This window comes from Dendrobates tinctorius, unplaced genomic scaffold, assembly GCF_039654945.1.
Source record: "Dendrobates tinctorius isolate UK_male_01 unplaced genomic scaffold, ASM3965494v1 ptg000171l, whole genome shotgun sequence".
NCBI classification, from domain to species: domain Eukaryota; kingdom Metazoa; phylum Chordata; class Amphibia; order Anura; family Dendrobatidae; genus Dendrobates; species Dendrobates tinctorius.
This window is the reverse complement of record NW_027361838.1, coordinates 23,981,361-24,000,476: the sequence shown is the minus strand read 5'-3', so window position 1 is coordinate 24,000,476 and position 19,116 is coordinate 23,981,361. Positions and strand designations below refer to the sequence as shown.

Genomic DNA, 19,116 nt, shown 5'->3' with positions numbered 1-19,116 from the left:
TACCCATTGATTAACCTTGCTTGAGCAATCATTTGCGGATCTGGTACAACTCCGCGCAGAATAAACTGCTGCAGGTCTGCAACAAATCCACAACGTGTGCACATAGCCTTACAGCCTTGGTGCATTCAACTTTGATGTGGTCCGTGGTTGTAAATCTGAGAAGTGGGCATCAAACTATGTAAAATGCCGAAAATAACTTAGTGGGTACTCACCTATCCCCAAGTTAAGTGTCAGATCCCTGCCGTTGCTATCACTACTGTGGTTGCAGCAGTGACGTCACATCAATGTCGCGTGTCACACAGCTCAGCTTATGTGCTGAAGTTGACATCACACGCTGTTGAGCTCAGTGATTGGCCATGGTGGTGAAGTGACATCATGGCTACAGCCAAAATAGCATATGCAGAGTTGGTGGTGAATCCAGGAAGGGTGGAGCGCTCATCTCCCGATATCTTGGTGCCGAGATCTCCATCTGTGCATGCCCCGGCAGCCATTTTCCCGGAGTCCCCCGCACAGTAAACCAAGTAAGTGCAGGGGCTCTGAGCTTTCACAAAAAGTCGGCAGCTGCACACATCGGAACACCTTCTCACCCCAGCCTGTGGCCTGCAGCAACACTCCACTTTTGCCGCCTTCAGCAGCGATCCTGGGATCATGCTCCACCGCGGCCGGTGAGGTATATCTGCATTATAAGATGCACCCCCATTTTCCCCATTTTGGGAAAAAAATGTGTCTTATAAGCCGAAAAATACGGTATATTCCCTATCAATTCTAGGCCACCATGTTCCTAACCTGGCAGTTAAGCTACTACAATAATGAATGGACAAAAGCCTTTTAGTGTTACTTATTGAAACAATGCCAGACTGTAGTTTCTGTTAACGGTCAGTTCTAGCCATCTATAAGATCTCAATACAACAGAAGTGGTGCTGATGTCCAAATGTCTTACTTATGAGATAACACTTCTTAAAACTCTGGTACCATTATTTGGACGTACAATATTTCCGTTAAATCCATGTGACAGTGTCCTCATATGAGTATCATATGCTGCAAAATGCTGTAAGGGTACCGTTACACCTAGCGACTCACCAGCGATCCCGACCAGCGATATGACGCGGTCAGGATCGCTGGTGCATCGCTAGGTGGTCGCTAGTGAGCTGCCACACAGGCAGATCTCACTAGCGACATCGCTGGGGACGGGGATCGCTACTTACCTGTCACACTTGGCGATCCTGCGTCCTCCCGCCCGGCTCCACGCGTCGCTCATCGTCACAGCAGGAAGCGCCGCAGGAAGTGACCGACGAGGAATGATCCAGGAGCTTCTCGCGCAATCAGCGATAACCAGCGGGGGAGCCGGTCGGAGGTAAGTATCACATGCAGCGATATCACTAGCAATATCGCTGCAACGTCACAAAATCGGTGACTTTACAGCGATATCGCAGTGTGTAACGGGGGCTTAACTCCACACAAAGGAAGGAAAAGATCAACTTGCGACTCAAGACGTACATGCATCTTTGTCACAATCTTTTCTTTCTTAATATGGAAATAACCATTGATTTCACCTAAGTGAAAAAACAACAATGTACAATCACAAGCTACCACTGTGATGTAATTAACTGCTACTGCTAAGTGTGCAGCATAATCCCTGCATCCCCAAACTAGTGCTGCAGTGACATACTACTTTGCTTTTTGGAATTTCCCAATATTGTAGATTGACCTCCTCGCCCAGGCGCCTGCTCTCCATTGGTCTCCAGTGCCAATATCTATTCAGCATGGACAAATAAAAGTTAAACAAAGGCGATCATCTTTAACTATTACATACAGACCTTGTACAAATGAAGAATTACATAATGCATGCCACTGAACTCTTGCCTTCACACATAGACAGGAAGAAAAAAAAAAAAAGAGTTTCAGTAACAGGTTCATTTCAGGCAACGGAGGGAAAAGGTTTATTTCTGTTGGCCATTCGTTTTCCCTCCCTTCAGAAATCTACCTACAAGTCAGAGCTTTTGTAGTGGTAAACAGATGGCGTGCGCAGTTTTGAGGGCGATTATGGATGGGATGACAATTCGGCTCCCAATGCCTAAAATATCCAAAAGACAAAGTCACCTTCTAGCTTCCAGGATTTCCAAACCTAAGAAAAACTTCGTAAATTTGTTTCACATGACCAAATTGTAAGCATGATTCTAGGAAAACCGTTCTGGCGTAGGTTAGAGCTCTTCCAATCTCTAGAGTTCTGATGACTGGGACGTGCGTAGAAAGAGGCAGCACATTTTTTCACATGAGATGATAATGGTATTGGAGTCATGGCATAAGTGACAGGTAAATACACATTTAAAAAAAAAAAAAAATAGAATGGACCCAAAAAATTTCAAGGCAGTGGTCCAGGGGCTGTGTATGTACACATCTGCCGGGCTACAGTGCGCTGCGAACATCCTCCTACCTGCATCACTGGAGCCTCTTCCACTTAGTAGATACAACACACCACACCCTTAGGCGTGACATGCTATGAGGCCTTCTAACCATAAGGTGCGGGAATCTGAGCTCTGGACTAACATTATAACTACTGGTCAATGGTCCTGTAAATATTTTTGCTCAACTCATTTTAAATGGGTCTAACTATGACTATAAACTTATAAAGCCACACCTAATTTCTTCCCATAGCCCTCTGCCACACCATGGCTTCCTGGCAATGGGGAGGGGAGACAAAGAGCCTGATCTGTTTCACTTTATAGGGGTCATTCAGTGCCTCACTCTTCATCCAGAGCTGACCTCTGTAGTGGAAAAAGCAAAAAGCCCAATACCCACTGGACCTCCGATTATTACCTTGGCTTGGCGACATGCACGGTATCTGCTGACCGTCAGACAGGTCACCATGATACCTCCCAGGCATTGAGTGGTAACCTTGGCTAGTAGATGTGCACCATACCATGCTTACCTCCTCAGGCAAGATGCCATTGTGTAGGTGGCCCTTGTTTTACATAAAGGTGACATCCCTCTATGCCTATGTAGGGGCCAAGATATCCCATCAGATTATAGAAGGGTTATGTGAAAGATACACAAATAAGACCAGTACTCAGATATACCTGTACAGACTGAGTAATATACCTGCACAGCAGAGCAGGAGAGTCAACATTTACTTAGGTAAGGCTTTCCAACCTGCGGTTACCTGGTAACCAAAACGTTTAGTACAATAATAAGACTTGCACATAAAGGATTTAAAGGAAAACCATTCAACTACAATGAGTAGACTCAAATTAATACAGTCATCTTAAAAGGGAACCTGTCAGCAGGATTGTGCACAGTAACCTACAGACTGTCAGGTCGGTGCCATTATACTGATTACAATGATACCTGGGTGATGAAATCCATCCTGTGGTTTAATCTTTATTTTCAGTTTTGAGTTAATGATATGCTCATGCTCCTGTGGGGCGTCTTTATGTGGTTCTCCGATTAGGTATTCATACTGATGGCATCTGACAGGTCCCTTATCCCCCAGTGACAGGTCCCTTATCCCCCAGTGACAGGTCCCTTATCCCCCAGTGACAGGTCCCTTATCCCCCAGTGACCCGTCCCTTATCCCCCAGTGACCCGTCCCTTATCCCCCAGTGACCCGTCCCTTATCCCCCAGTGACCCGTCCCTTATCCCCCAGTGACCCGTCCCTTATCCCCCAGTGACCCGTCCCTTATCCCCCAGTGACCCGTCCCTTATCCCCCAGTGACCCGTCCCTTATCCCCCAGTGACCCGTCCCTTATCCCCCAGTGACCCGTCCCTTATCCCCCAGTGACCCGTCCCTTATCCCCCAGTGACCCGTCCCTTATCCCCCAGTGACCCGTCCCTTATCCCCCAGTGACCCGTCCCTTATCCCCCAGTGACCCGTCCCTTATCCCCCAGTGACCCGTCCCTTATCCCCCAGTGACCCGTCCCTTATCCCCCAGTGACCCGTCCCTTATCCCCCAGTGACCCGTCCCTTATCCCCCAGTGACCCGTCCCTTATCCCCCAGTGACCCGTCCCTTATCCCCCAGTGACCCGTCCCTTATCCCCCAGTGACCCGTCCCTTATCCCCCAGTGACCCGTCCCTTATTTTACATTATGAATATTATACATATTGTTAAAAAAAAAAAAAAAAAAAAAAAAATCACTTGCACCAGGCATGTGGCGCCTGCGCTGCAGCATTATCGCATGTGTAATGTGTATAAATAAATTTTATTTGATGATATTACGGTAAGTAAATTAAAAAAAAAGCCCCCTCCAAAATGGCGCCTGCGCAGTAACAGCTATCGTCAATCGCTGTTAGATGCTACTGCGCAGGCGACGCCATCTTGCTTAAGTAATAAAGAGAAACTGCCTCCACAAAGATGGTGGTGCCGATGCAAAAGCATGTATCAGATTGCCAACAGATGCTACTGCGCAGGCACGGCCGGCGCCATCTTAATAGAGACTTTTTTTTTTTTTTTTTTTTTTTTTTTAAACTCTAGCAAGATGGTGACACCATCTTGGAGGAGGCTTTTTTTTAATGAATGTACCTATATCAAACAATTTAATACACATTACACATGCAATCATGCAGCAGCGCAGGCGCCTCCGTCTGCTTCAGGTGTTTTTGTTTTTTACTATATATAATCATTATGTAAAATAGGGGGCGGGTCACTGAGGGAATCTGACCTGTCAGCAGTCTGCATTATGAATAGCTAACCAGAGCCCCACATGAAGACCCCCCCACAGGCCGCCCCAGAGCACAAGCATATCATTAAGGGCCCCGTCACACATAGCGACGCACCAGTGATCCGACAACGATATTACCTTGTCAGGATCGCTGGTGTGTCACTACATGATCGCTAGTGTGCTGCCAAACAGGCAGCTTCACCAGCGATCATCACCAGCGACAGGAGGGTAACAAGCTATGCACGTCGCTTAGTTACCAACTGTGTACCTTAGTCACCAGCGCGCTGGTGCAGGGAGCTGGTAACCAAGGTACACATCGTGTTTCTAAGCAGCGCGCGGCACTTAGAAACCTGATGTGTACCTTGGTTACCAGCTCCCTGCACCAGTGTGCTGGTAACTAAGGCGCACATCGGGTTTCTAAGCGCTGCGCACCGCTTAGATACGCAACGTTTACCTTAGTTACCAGCGTGCTGATCGCTGGTCTCCCGCAGCAATGCGTGCTGGCCAGGGGGAGACCAGCGATAAAAAAAAATGTCCTGGCCATTCCAGGGGGGCCGGTCGCTGGTCAGTGTCACACACAGCGATCTCGCTGGTGAGATTGCTGTTGTGTCACAAAACTTGTGACTCAGCAGCGATCTCGCTAGCGAGATCGCTATGTGTGACGGGGGCTTAACTCAAAACTGAAAATAAAGATTGAACAACAACCACAAGACGGATTTCATCAACCAGGTATCATTTTAATCAGTATAATGACTCTGACCTGACACTGGAAGTGCATTGAGCAGCAAGGTGGTGTGCTGGTGAAAGGGGGAAGAAAAAAAAAAAACAAAAAAAAACCAAACTCTTAAATCTTCTACCTGAGCGAGTGTGAACGAGCTGAGTGTGACCTGAGCGTAAGTGCGAACTGTGGTAAGTGTGTGACTTGAGATTCTGTGACTTTGGATTCAGGGAGTTTCCAAGGGAGGTCTTACTGAATTGCTGTTATATTATATTAATACTTTTTTTTTTTTTTTTTTTAATTTATTTTTGCTTATCTTATTGTCTGGTGCAATCCCCATTAGGATGTGCTCCACTATTGCCAATGCCATCCAGTGCACGTCATGCCGCATGTATGAAATCCTTGAACAGCCGGTTGAGGGTGCATACTGCTGTGCAAGATGTGAGCACGTTGTGCATTTGGAAGCCCAGATACTGGATCTAAATGTGCAGCTGGCAACACTGAGATCCATAGACAATATGGAAAGGAGTCTTCTGCTCACTGAGCAGACGCTCAATGGGATAGATGAGGGGGGATGCTAGGTTGGAGCTGCAGGACAATGAAGCAGCTAGCTGGGTGACAGTTAAAAGGCGGGGTAGAGGGAAGAGCACCAGGGAGGCTAGTCCTGATCTGGCACACCCCAATAAGTTTGCTAAGTTGGCAGATGAGGGGAGTGTTAGTGCAGGAGTAGCACTGCTGCAGCAAGGCATGTCCTCTGAAAGCCGGAGGAGTGTCTGCTCCAGTAAGGGGGGAAATAGGAGAGCAGGGCAGGCAAAACAGGTTCTGGTAGTGGGAGACTCAATTATTAGGGGAACAGATAGGGCAATCTGTCACAAAGACAGGGATCGTCGAACGGTGTGCTGCCTACCTGGCGCTCGAGTACGACACATCGCTGATCGGGTTGACAGATTACTGGGAGGGGCTGGTGAGGATCCAGCGGTCATGGTGCACATTGGCACAAATGACAAAGTTAGAGGTAGGTGGAAGGTCCTTAAAGATGATTTCAGGGAATTAGGCTGTAAGCTTAAAGCAAGGACCTCCAAGGTGGTATTTTCGGAAATACTTCCTGTACCACGCCAGAGAGGCAACGGGAGATTAGAGAGGTTAATAAGTGGCTCAGGAATTGGTGTAGGAACGAGGGGTTTGGGTTCCTGCAGAACTGGGCCGACTTCTCAGTTGGCTACAGGTTCTACGCTAGGGACGGGCTGCACCTCAATGGGGAGGGTGCAGCTGTGCTGGGGGAGAAAATGGCTAGAAGGTTGGAGGAGTGTTTAAACTAGGGACGGGGGGGGGGGGGGGGTATTCCTTTTTTCGGAGGGGAAGACAGTGCAGCTAAAGACCTGGGCACAAATAATGACATTGGGGGTGGGGGTGGCATGGGGGGTGGGGTTAGAACAGTTAATAATTTAAGAAAGAATAGAGGTACAGAGAGATACATAAAGTGCATGTATACTAATGCCAGAAGCCTTGCCAACAAAATGGAGGAATTGGAGTTAATGTTGTTGGAACATAATTATGACATGGTGGGGATATCTGAGACATGGCTGGACGAGAGCCACGACTGGGCGGTTAATTTACAGGGCTATAGTCTGTTCAGAAATGACCGAACAAATAAGCGAGGGGGAGGCGTGTGTTTATATGTAAAATCATCCTTAAAACCCATCCTTCGTGATAATATATATGAATCTAATGAAAATGTAGAGTCCCTGTGGGTAGAGATAAGGGGAGGGGGGAAAAATAATAAATTACTGATAGGGGTTTGTTATAAGTCTCCAAAAATAATGGAAACAACAGAGAATATCCTCATAAAGCAAATAGATGAAGCTGCGACTCAAGGAGAAGTCATTATTATTGGGGACTTCAACTACCCTGAAATACATTGGGGAACAGAAACCTGCAGTTCCAGCAAAGGTAATAGGTTTTTGACTACTATGAGAGACAATTACCTTTCACAACTGGTTCAGGACCCAACAAGAGGGGGGGGCACTGCTAGACCTAATATTAACCAACAGGCCAGTCCGCATATCAAATATAAGGTTTGGGGGTCACTTGGGTAACAGTGATCACAAATTAATAAGTTTTCATGTATCCTTTAATAAGAAGTGTAGTAGAGGGGTTACAAGGACACTAAACTTCAGGAAAGCGAATTTCCAACGGATGAGAGATGATTTTGGTGGAATTAACTGGGACGATATCCTGAGACATAAAAATACACAAAGAAAATGGGAGACGTTTATTAGCATGAATAGGACCTGTGCACAATATATACCGTATGGGAATAAACATGCGAGAAATAGGAAGAAACCACAATGGCTAAATAGAGCTGTAAGGGGCGCAATAAGGGACAAAAATAAAGCATTTAGTGAATTAAAGCAAATAGGTAGTGATGAGGCATTAACTAAATACAGAAGATTAAATAAATTCTGTAAAAAGCAAATCAAGACAGCAAAGATTGAGACAGAGAGACTCATTGCCAGAGAAAGTAAAAATAATCCCAAAATATTCTTTAACTACATAAATAGTAAGAAACTAAAAAATGATAGTGTTGGCCCCCTTAAAAATAGTCTGGGTGAAATGGTGGATGAGGATGAGGAAAAAGCCAATATGCTAAATGACTTTTTTCAACAGTGTTTACACAAGAAAATCCCATGAGGGATAACATGATCAGGGATAAAAATTCTCTGTTAAATGTCACCTGCTTAACCCAGCAGGAAGTACGGCGCCGTCTAAAAATCACTAAAATTGACAAATCCCCGGGCCCGGATGGGATACACCCCCGAGTACTGCAGGAATTAAGCACAGTCATAGATAGACCATTATTTTTAATCTTTAAAGATTCCATAATAACAGGGTCTGTACCACAGGACTGGCGTATAGCAAATGTGGTGCCAATATTCAAAAAGGGGACAAAAACTGAACTCGGAAATTATAGGCCAGTAAGTTTAACCTCAACTGTGGGTAAAATCCTGGAGGGTTTTCTAAAAGATACTATACTGGAGTATCTGGAGAAGAATATCCTCATGAACCAATATCAACAGGGGCTTACAAGGGACCGTTCCTGTCAGACTAATCTGATAAGCTTTTATGAAGAGGTAAGTTCCGGACTGGACCAAGGGAATGCAGTGGATGTGGTGTACATGGACTTTTCAAAAGCTTTTGATACGGTGCCACACAAAAGGTTGATACATAAAATGAGAACAATGGGGATAGGGGAAAATATGTGTAGGTGGGTTAAGAGCTGGCTCAGGGATAGGAAACAAAGGGTGGTTATTAATGGAGCACACTCGGACTGGGTCACGGTTAGCAGTGGGGTACCACAGGGGTCAGTTTTGGGCCCGCTTCTTTTTAACATATTTATTAATGACCTTGTAGGGGGCATAGAGAGTAGAATTTCAATATTTGCAGATGACACTAAACTCTGCAGGGTAATCAATACAGAGGAGGACAATTTTATATTACAGGAGGATTTATGTAAACTAGAAGCTTGGGCTGATAAATGGCAAATGAGCTTTAATGGGGATAAATGTAAGGTCATGCACTTGGGTAGAACGAACAAGATGTATAATTATGTGCTTAATTGTAAAACACTGGGCAAAACAGTCACTGAAAAAGACCTGGGTGGACGACAAACTCACATTTAGCGGCCAGTGTCAGGCAGCTGCTGCAAAGGCAAATAAAATAATGGGATGCATTAAAAGAGGCATAGATGCTCATGAGGAGAACATAATTTTACCTCTATATAAGTCACTAGTGCGACCACACTTAGAATACTGTGTACAGTTCTGGTCTCCGGTGTATAAGAAAGACATAGCTGAACTGGAGCGGGTGCAGAGAAGAGCGACCAAGGTTAATAGGGAACTAGGGGGTCTGCAATACCAAGACAGGTTATTACATTTGGGGTTATTTAGTTTGGAGAATCGGAGACTTAGGGGTGATCTTATTACAATGTATAAATATATGCGGGGACAATACCAAGAGCTTTCTAATGATCTTTTTACTCTTAGACCTGTGACGGGGACAAGGGGGCATCCTCTACGTCTGGAGGAAAGAAGGTTTAAGCATACTCACAGACGCGGATTCTTTACTGTAAGAGCAGTGAGACTATGGAACTCTCTGCCATATGATGTTGTAATGAGTGATTCCCTACTAAAATTTAAGAATGGACTGGATGCCTTTCTTGAAAAGTATAATATTACAGGGTATATACACTAGTTTCCTTAATATTGCGTTGATCCAGGGAGCAAGTCTGATTGCCGTATGTGGAGTCAGGAAGGAATTTTTTTCCCCAATGTGAAGCTTACTTGTTGCCACATGGGTTTTTTTTGCCTTCCTCTGGATCAACATGTTAGGGCAAGTTAGGATAGGATATGGGTTGAACTAGATGGACTTAAAGTCTCCCTTCAACCTTAATAACTATGTTACTATGTTACTGTCTGTAGGTTACTGTGCACAATCCTGCTGACAGGTTCACTTTAAGCCAGCAGAAGAACATCTTTCTAAGGGCAGGTCACACATGGACACATAGTCCAGAACTTTATGATACCACTTTATACTGCTTAGATGATACAGCCGCTTCTAACCTTGTTTCATAGTGTTAGATAATATAAGACAAGGATAACTAGCTCTTCATTTAAGCCCAAGTGGGACAGGGCAATCACAAACACATTCTCAGGACACCTAAATGTATCAGATATACGGTTTTCTATAGAAAACCCTGGAGAAGTAGGTAAACTTCTGCCCAAAACATCTCAGAACAGAGCGTGATGAAGTGAAATGACGAATCCTGCAGGAAGTTTACTGTCACTGATCATCAGTTAGACCGCAAAACTTACCATCGAGTCTGAGAATGATAAAATAAAAAAAAGGCAAAAATATACTGCCAAGACCAACTGCCTTAGATGAATGATGCCGTATCTCCAAAATGCAGATTCCTGATTTATAGGATGCTACATCCCAGCACATATGCACAATAACAGTCTGTTACGGGGACATGTGGCAGAAAGATCTTTCTTTTAGAAACTAGAGAAATAAAATTGTAAAAGAGAACAGAAATTGAGTATCAGTATCGTAATCCTAATTCTATACTGTAGAGTAAGGATAGTTTACATGGACTGACTGGCGGCACGATACGACTACAGATAAGTAAACTTTTATTGATTGGCGGTCGTTTAAGTGGCTGTTTACACAGGCAAACAGTGCGCACTGAGCGATCTACTGTATACTAGATGGCTCACTGAGCATGGACCTCCATAGTTCTCGGCAGCGCATGTCCTGTTTACATGGAATGATGCACCGCTGAGAACGATGGTCTTTTATGCTGCATAAAAGATCATTTCCCAAAAGAACCAGTGTTTTGCTCGATTATCGGCAGCCTGGTTACACAGGGAGATAATTGTGATACAGGTATTTTTTTTTAGCAATGCTCGTTCACGATTATCTTGCAGTTTAAATGTGCCTTAAATGAGACAAGCCATGAACAATGCCAGTGTTTTGCATACAATTGGTATTTGGACCCAGACTACAAATGAAACGTGGTGAACCAGGAAGGACAATTGTGTATACAGTATAAGGAAGAGACAGCAGGCATTGTGTTATGATTCAGCACAACTCTTCACACAATCAATGACTGGAGAATAATTTTTAGGGGCTGGATATTACGCAAGGCATGGCATTGGATGTGTTCAGTCAGATGTCCATATTTATTTAAAAAGTACCAATATACGGCTCTGGCAAAAATTAAGAGACCACTTTCAAATGTTCAGTTTGTATGATTTTTCTCTCTATAGCTATATTTTTGAGTAAAATGTAAATTTTTCTTTTAGTCTATAAACTTCTGACTAAATTGTGGATAAAATTATTTCCCTAAGATCGTACTTTCAGGAAAGTGTGGCGAAGTTTTAGACACGTGACCACTTGTAAACCAGGCCAATGTTGTGGAATTCCCACAGGGAATCTTACATAGAAGATGACCTATTTGGCTGAATGGAGCAGTAGTGCGCATGTGAGGCCACTACTGGCGTCAACTCTAATTTTCATGGAGTTTGTATGTTCTTCTTGTTCCCATGGGTTTTCAATGGGTGCTCCGGTATCCTCCCACACTCTGAAGAACTATTGATATCGGATGCAGATTGTGAACCCCAATCGGGACAGCGAATATGAAATCTGTAAAGCACTGTGCAATTAATGGCACTATATAAATGAGTAAAATAAATATTCTTCCATTAACTCCCCACTCAATCTGAGGTCCTTGCTTCACATATTATATTCAGCAGACTTTTTCCCCATGCCATTTTTAAAAAGGAAATGGGAAAAGCCACCCACAGTAGGGTGGTCTGCTCCATCTTTCTAGCCCTGGATTCTGGTTTCTCTCACCTTCTCTTTTACAAACCCTCACCAACAAGGTCACTCTTTTCTGCATCAGTCTGTTATTCTCAAAGTTCATGTTATTTATTTTCAAAATGTCTTACTTTCACTGACTGTTCCTGCTACAAAATAAAGAATTCTTCCCCTTCTGCTGATTCTGAGCTTCAGCCTTTATTACAGCCTGAGATGCGTCCGTAAATCTCTCGGTTGTCACTGGAAACAGCCGACAAGATTCCAAACAGCTTAGCTAGGCTCCTACAGTGCCTTATGTACAGACTTTACACACTACTACTAACCAAAGCAAGCTCCGAGCAGACAATGGGCAAGCAAGGAACGCTGGGAAATGTCATTCGCAATCCTGCAGAATTATGAATGGAAGTTTGGGCGATCGTGCCGGCTGCAACTCCATGTCAGTGCAGATTAATACGGGGAATTTAAAATATTCTCAACATTATATGACAAATTATCCATGAGAATTGTTAAGTAATGGTTCAAAATGGTTACGGTCATATCAGTAACGTCAGGCTCCTCTTGATTGCCAATGCAAAGTACTTTATCCAAAACTATTTTATGATCTGGCAAAATGACTCCAAAGTGCTGGCCACTACATGTCTCTTCTGTCCAGCATCCAATATAATCTGCCTCAAGAAGCACAGGTGCCGACAGATTACATACAAGGACTTGGCTCCTGCCTGTCAAACTTATTTAAAGGTATAACAGAGGTGAGCTTTCATGTTGGGGTTGGACAATGGCATTTGCAAGTTAGGTAGTGAGGTGAAAAGAAGTTCTAGCACCTACAGTACTGCTAGAACGCTGTGAAAGTAGAACCATCCACCTAAAGGGGATGGCAAGTAAAGCATGACAATGGGATAAGTTCCTGTACATATTAAGTTAGTGTGTGAAACAAACATACTTGAGATTACAAAACACAGAAAGGTTTTACTCTGATTTTGCGTGGATAGACATTTATAAGTCAATGGGGTCTGTCTGGTTCCATGGGTAACAGCGCGCTATAGCTGTCCCTAGCATGAATTCAGCCAGTGTTCCCAATATAGAATATGCATGACACAGACATGAACCCAGTCTTGAAAGTGGGCAAACTCTATAGGTGTAATACTGCAAACGTTAGTACCGCTATAGCTGTAGACAATAATTCCTACCAAGTGTCTTTAGTCCCCATCACAAATTTGATAAACTGGTTTCTTTCTCACAGAACACATAATGTATACCTGCAGAATCTCTAGAAAACAAACTGCCTGGATAATCAATGAGCAATGTAGCAATCTCAACACAACCAAGGAATGAGCTCAAGTGAACGCCTGCAAAATACACAGCACTAAAATAAAAGGAAATGCTAAACAGTAACAGTGGATGGAGAGAGTGCCGTCGCTTCCTTCTAGATTTTCCCCCTTTGTACAAAGGCCCTTTCACTACAGCCGTATTCTTCTGGAAAGTGGGGCAGTCGTGGCTCAAGCTTTTACATAACAGCAACAATATCCCTGTAACACTGTAATATGACAGATGGACTGGATAGTATATAAGAAAACATTTCAAACCAATCTATCAAAGTGCACTCATATGATACAGCAAATCTAATCACAGACTGAGCGAACAAAGCAGCGAGATGGTCAACCTGGAATAGACACTGCGGGGTAATAACAGCAGAAAATACCATTGGCTGATTTATATGCCAAAGCAATGAGTCTTCGCCACCAACACCTTGCAAATTTACAAACCTAACTGCTGCAGCACACCATTAGAGGAAATGCTGTAATAGGAGAAGTCACTGATCAAAGGCTGCAAATATTTTATATTTAAAATGGCTTTTACAGGACTTAATGACCCGTTATTAGAAGAGGTCATCAATATGTGATCGGTTGGGATCCAGCACCCAGCATCTCACCTTATCAGCGGTCTACAGCTCTTGCAGTGGCTGAATGTACACAGTAGACAGAGCTGGAAGACCACAGTGCTGTATACCATGCTGTAAGAAAAAAACAGTATGGCGCTCCTAGTGCAATCAACAGGGCAAGGGTTGGTGGAAATTGTGACTAGTTGAACTCCTAGGATTGCTATTTGCACTGCTGTGGAGTCGGAGTCTGTGTCCATTTTGGTGTAACCATTGGTATAAAATGGACCAGCTGACTCAGTTATGAAAAGTCCTATAGATGTATGTTCTGTTCCTGATCTAAGGATCTCTGCTTTTAGTGGAGATGAATCTGTGCTGCACTTTATGTACATGCTCAGTAGTGAGGCAAAGCTGTGGGGTCGGAGTCAGGGAATTTGAGGAGTCAGAGGTCTGGTGTACAGACTCCACAGCCCTGGCTGTGCGGCAGGCACAAAGCTGACAAGGGCGTGATTTCTCTCCCTCCAACAGCTGCAGCTCTGTCCGCGTAGCCCTGGAGTTGAGCGCCAGGACTCAGCAGGCACAGAGATGAGTTTCCATACTCCAGCGTGACTATATGAAAATAGGTTTTATATTACAGCATGTTTTATAATGAATCACATTACATATAGTCTCATGTTTCTGGTATGTAACTTTTACTTAAATTTTTTTTTGTTTGTTGTTGTATTATTTTAATTACCTGCCTCATGAATCTACTATGTCATCACTGACAGCTCATGTTTAACTTTCTGTCACTACATACCGTATATACTCGTGTATAAGCAGAGTTTTTCAGCACATTTTTTTTGTTTGAACTTTGTGGGTTACTGCCTGATCGCTGTGTATGGTGCTTACTGCTGACTTACAGTGCCAACAGGGAAATAGTAATCAAAAATATGAGTAACCCATGGCACAAATGTAGAAAGAATTATGGGGTGAAAAAATATTTATTTAAGGCTCTAAAACATGTGTGACCTATCAAAGATGGAAGGCAAGCAATAGGCAGGAAATAGGGAGTGAGGCAGGAGATCTGTAAGTGAAGTGCCCGCCCACTGTACTCGCTCCTCATTCGCATACAATTTCAACTATGGCTTTCTCTAAAACAGATTTCTACAAGAAAGGTAATGAATGGTAAATCAGCATTACAGTGCCACAGTTCCTTTACATACATGCCCTTCGTTTCAGGCATAAATTCCTGATAGCAGGTTCCCTTTAACCACATAACGACCACCGATATGCCTTATAACGGTGGCAGTTAAGGGTACTTATGCCTCAGAGCCGCTTTTTAACTGCGCTGAGTAGTGTATAGCGACTTCAGAGTCGGAATTTCTCTGGGGTCTCGGCTACCGCTGTTATTAACGGTATAATGTCAACCGCAAAAAAATAAAAACAAAAATCCAATTTTCCATTTTATTTCTCTCTCCTGATGTGATAGCACATCAGAGGAGAAAGAAATGAGGTCCCCCCATACACACCCCGGTACCTATGGTGTCCCTGCAACCCCCGTGAAGTTCCCCCAGGCCACCGGCGTCTTCTTCTGGGAGACAATGGCGGACGCATGCACAGTGCGTCCGCCAATATCTGCTGGTAGGCACCCGGCAACAATAGGAAAACTTTTTCTGTTGGTTCATTTTGATCACTGTGATAGGGTCCATCACAGTGATCAAAATTAAAAAATAGTAAAATGAAACCACTCCCTTATGTAAAAATTAAATAAAACAGCGTTGGGCTAAAGTTAGGGATAGGGTTATGGTTGGGATTAGGGTTAGGGTGGAGATTAGGGTTGGGATTTAGGGTTAGGGGTGTGTTGGAGTTAGAATTGGGGGTTTTCCACTGTGTGGATACATCAGGGGGTCTCCAAACGCGACACTGCGCCACCATTGATTTCAGCGAATTTTGCGTTCAAAAAGCCAAATGGTGCTCCCTCCCTTCTGAGCCCTGCAACCAAATAGTGGCTTTCCCCACATATAGGGTATCGTCGTACTCAGGAGAAATTGAACAACAAATTCTGTGATCCATTTTCTCCTGATAACCTTGTGAAAATAAAAAAAATTGGTTCCAAAGTAAGTTTTTTGTGGAAAAAAAAAAAAAAAAAAAAAAAAAAAAAAAGTAAAACGTTCATTTTTATCTTCCACATTGCTTTAGTTCTCGTGAAGCATCTGAAGGCTTAATAAACTTCTTGAATGTGGTTTTACACCTTGAGGGGTGCCGTTTTTAGAATGGTGTCACTTTTGGGTATTTTCTGTTATACTGACCCCCCCAAACTCACTTCAAATGTGAGGTGGTCCCTAAATAAATGGTTTTGTAAATTTTGTTGGAACAATGAGAAATCGCTGGTCAACTTTTAACCCTTGTAACGTCCTAACAAAAAAAAAAATAAAAAAAAAAAAAGTGTTTCCAAAATTGTGCTGATGTAAAGTAGACATGTGAGAAATGTTATTTGTTATCTATTTTGTGTGACACAAGACTCTGATTTAAGTGTACAAAAATTGAAAGTTTGAAAATTGCAAAATTTTAAAATGTGTCAAATTTCTTTTTTTCATAAATGAACGCAAGTTATAACGAAAATTTTTTACTACTGACATGAAGTACAATATGTCACAAAAAAACAAGTCTTAGAATCAGTGGGATACATTGAAGCACACCAGAGATATAACCTCATAAGTGGTCAGAATTGTAAAAATTGGATTGGTCATTAAGTAACAAATTGGCTGTCACTAAGGGGTTAAATCCAACACGAAGGCTCATGTGTGCCACACTTTTGGTACATCCTTAACAGAAATTTAAAAAGAGAACTTACCACCAGTCTGGGGCTGCCTTTTTTTTAACGAAGAGTGTGGGCATCCCCAAAACAGAGATTTTCCTAAATATCAACTATTCGCAAAAGTGGTCACAAGGATCTGTAATGCACTCTTATAAGCAGTAAAGTTTATAGCAAAAGTTTGGGTCCAAACTTCTGGGCTGTGGGATCATAGCATGTAAAATGGGACCCGACAAAAATTTACAGCACCCTCCATTGCAAAACAGTGAGATCCTGCATGTTATAACAAGGGTTCAATCTTTGCGCCAATCCAACGCCGTCACATTGTTTACCAAGAGGTTACCATATATTAATACCATTAAAGCATGTATCAGCGTTGGGTTAGCACAAAAGGTGACATCTTGCGACAATGCAGAATTCAGATGTCTGTGTAGGTTATATGCAGAATTCAGATGTCTGTGTAGGTTATGTGTTACACAGACTGGCTGCGGGTCTACTGAGTCAAACTTGGTCTCATAGGCATATACGAAGACATCAAATTTAGGACAGGAGACAAGTGGCCAGTACATCGTAGTAACACGTGGATTATGCTAAAAGACATCTGAATTAGGACTAACAGGCGAGATCTCACTCTTTCACAGGATGTGGGGCCGCATAGGGTTGGGGAATCTTGTTTTTATGCAGAGATCCCACAACCAGGAAGTTTGCACCCAACGTTTGCTAAAAAGTCAGGTCCTTTACTGGGGCAGTACAGACCAGTGACCACTTTTGCTCATTGGTGATATTTAGAAAAATCGTTAAAAGAGTCTGAGGCTGCCAACTCTTAAATAAAAAGGGCTGCCCCAAATTGGTGATAGCCACTCAGTTTCGGAATTGGATTTCTGCCATGGATTCCTTGAGAAATAAAAATCCTTTCCGAACATTCCCTAAAGAGAACATATTCATGAAGAACATGAAGTTATTTGGTCGTCCACATTTATCCTGGATGTACTGAACAATGACAACATTACATTACAGTAAAGCGGAAAAGGACAGACATCTGCCCTGCTTCAGAAAGGGATTACCACACTGTGAAACCGAAGCATCACTTTAGACTGGCATGTGAGACGCTGTAGATGCAGTAATGTGGAGCAGGGATGGGCAGCTCGCCTCGCCAGCTGTTGCACCCTACACATGTATTTAAAACTGGAAATGTATTTTAAAAAGCACAATTCTCCCCTACAGATATTTATATATGGCTGAAGTCATAGGCTATATATACACATATGGAATTAGGAAGAGCGGAAATAGAAACAGCCAAACTTCAAGGAGCAGAAATTACTAAAAAGCCATTACACAATAAGGCCACGTTCACATCATGCAGTTAAGGATTAACCCCTATGCATGGCAGATATACCACTTCTCAAATCTATTTTTTCTGTTATTTCATAACGCAACCTGGGGCGATTCAGAAGGAGTTGTGTACTAATAACCAACTGTGGTGAACAGGGCTGTGGAGTCGGAGTCGTGGAGTCAGTATAAAATGGACCAACTCAGACTTATAAAATATATAATAAATTGGGTACAGTAGCACAATGCAGGATGTGCTGTAAATTTTCACAAGAATTTGTGAAAGTTATGAAGTGTCCTCTAAATGTCTGTTCTGTTCCTGATCTAAGGATCTCGGCTTTTAGTGGAGATGAATCTGTGCTGCACTTTATGGACATGCTCAGTAGTGACCAGTGCTGTGGGGTCGGAGTCAGAGTCAGTCAGTGGTTTGGCTTACCGACTCCACAGCCGTGCTGGTGAGGTTGGTGTATATACTAAGAATCTTCCAACAGTCCTAAAATGGATTTTCATAGTTTTTGGCCTGTTATTTAAATGAGATTTATAAGTCCACATCTAGCCAGTTATTGACCTCAGTAATCACAAGGGGTTACAGGCTGTGAGGTCTAATTCCAGGGTACACAAGCAATGAACAAAAAGAAACAGCATGGAAATGGCGAGGATATATTAATTACCGTAAATATTCTAAATGGTTTGCTGACTGAGGGCTGATTTCTCATGATCTTTGACAAATCACACAAGAAAAAAGCGGAAAATTATAAAATACGTTTATAAAGCCACTCTGGTTCAGTCTTTCAAAATAAGTACACCAGGTTTATTAGGTCTAAAGTTTTAAAATTTAAAAATATATGCAGTTTGTATTGTGAAATCTGGTGACTTCATACATTTTGGGAAGATGCTTAGGATTTCTGTACCTTCATTATGAATGGAAAGCAAAAATTTGCATCTTGCAAGGAACAATTCCATTTTGTCATGTTTTGGCATGGCAAAATTACTGTGGACTGTCATTGCAAATTGTGGACCAAGCATGGGATACAATTTATAACACAAGACCCAGAGATGGAGTTGTTAAAAACTCAGAGCCCCAGTACAGTGCGCTGGAGTAAGATGCATCAAATCAATTGTGCCATAGTCTTGAGTCTGGCGCAACTTTCAGCTGTTGTTCAACACCATAAAAGATGAGCTCCGAGTACATCTGTGTCCTAATAAACCACTTTTGTAGGATTTATTGTGACGACTATGCCGGTCACTATCAGGCATGCCCCTCTGATGAAGTTACAACACTTTCAAAAGCCAAATGGACCTAGCTGAGACTGCCCGAAAAACACCAAAAGTTACATTTATCAGGCAACTAGGAGTTATGCAC

The 19,116-nt window shown here is 43.0% G+C and overlaps 1 protein-coding gene across 4 annotated transcripts in view; it reads right to left on the bottom strand.

Annotated features, from left to right (window-relative positions):
- GNAL (G protein subunit alpha L) overlaps positions 1-19,116 on the bottom strand; it is a 383,393-nt gene that overhangs the window by 137,481 nt on the left and 226,796 nt on the right. The window lies entirely within an intron of this gene.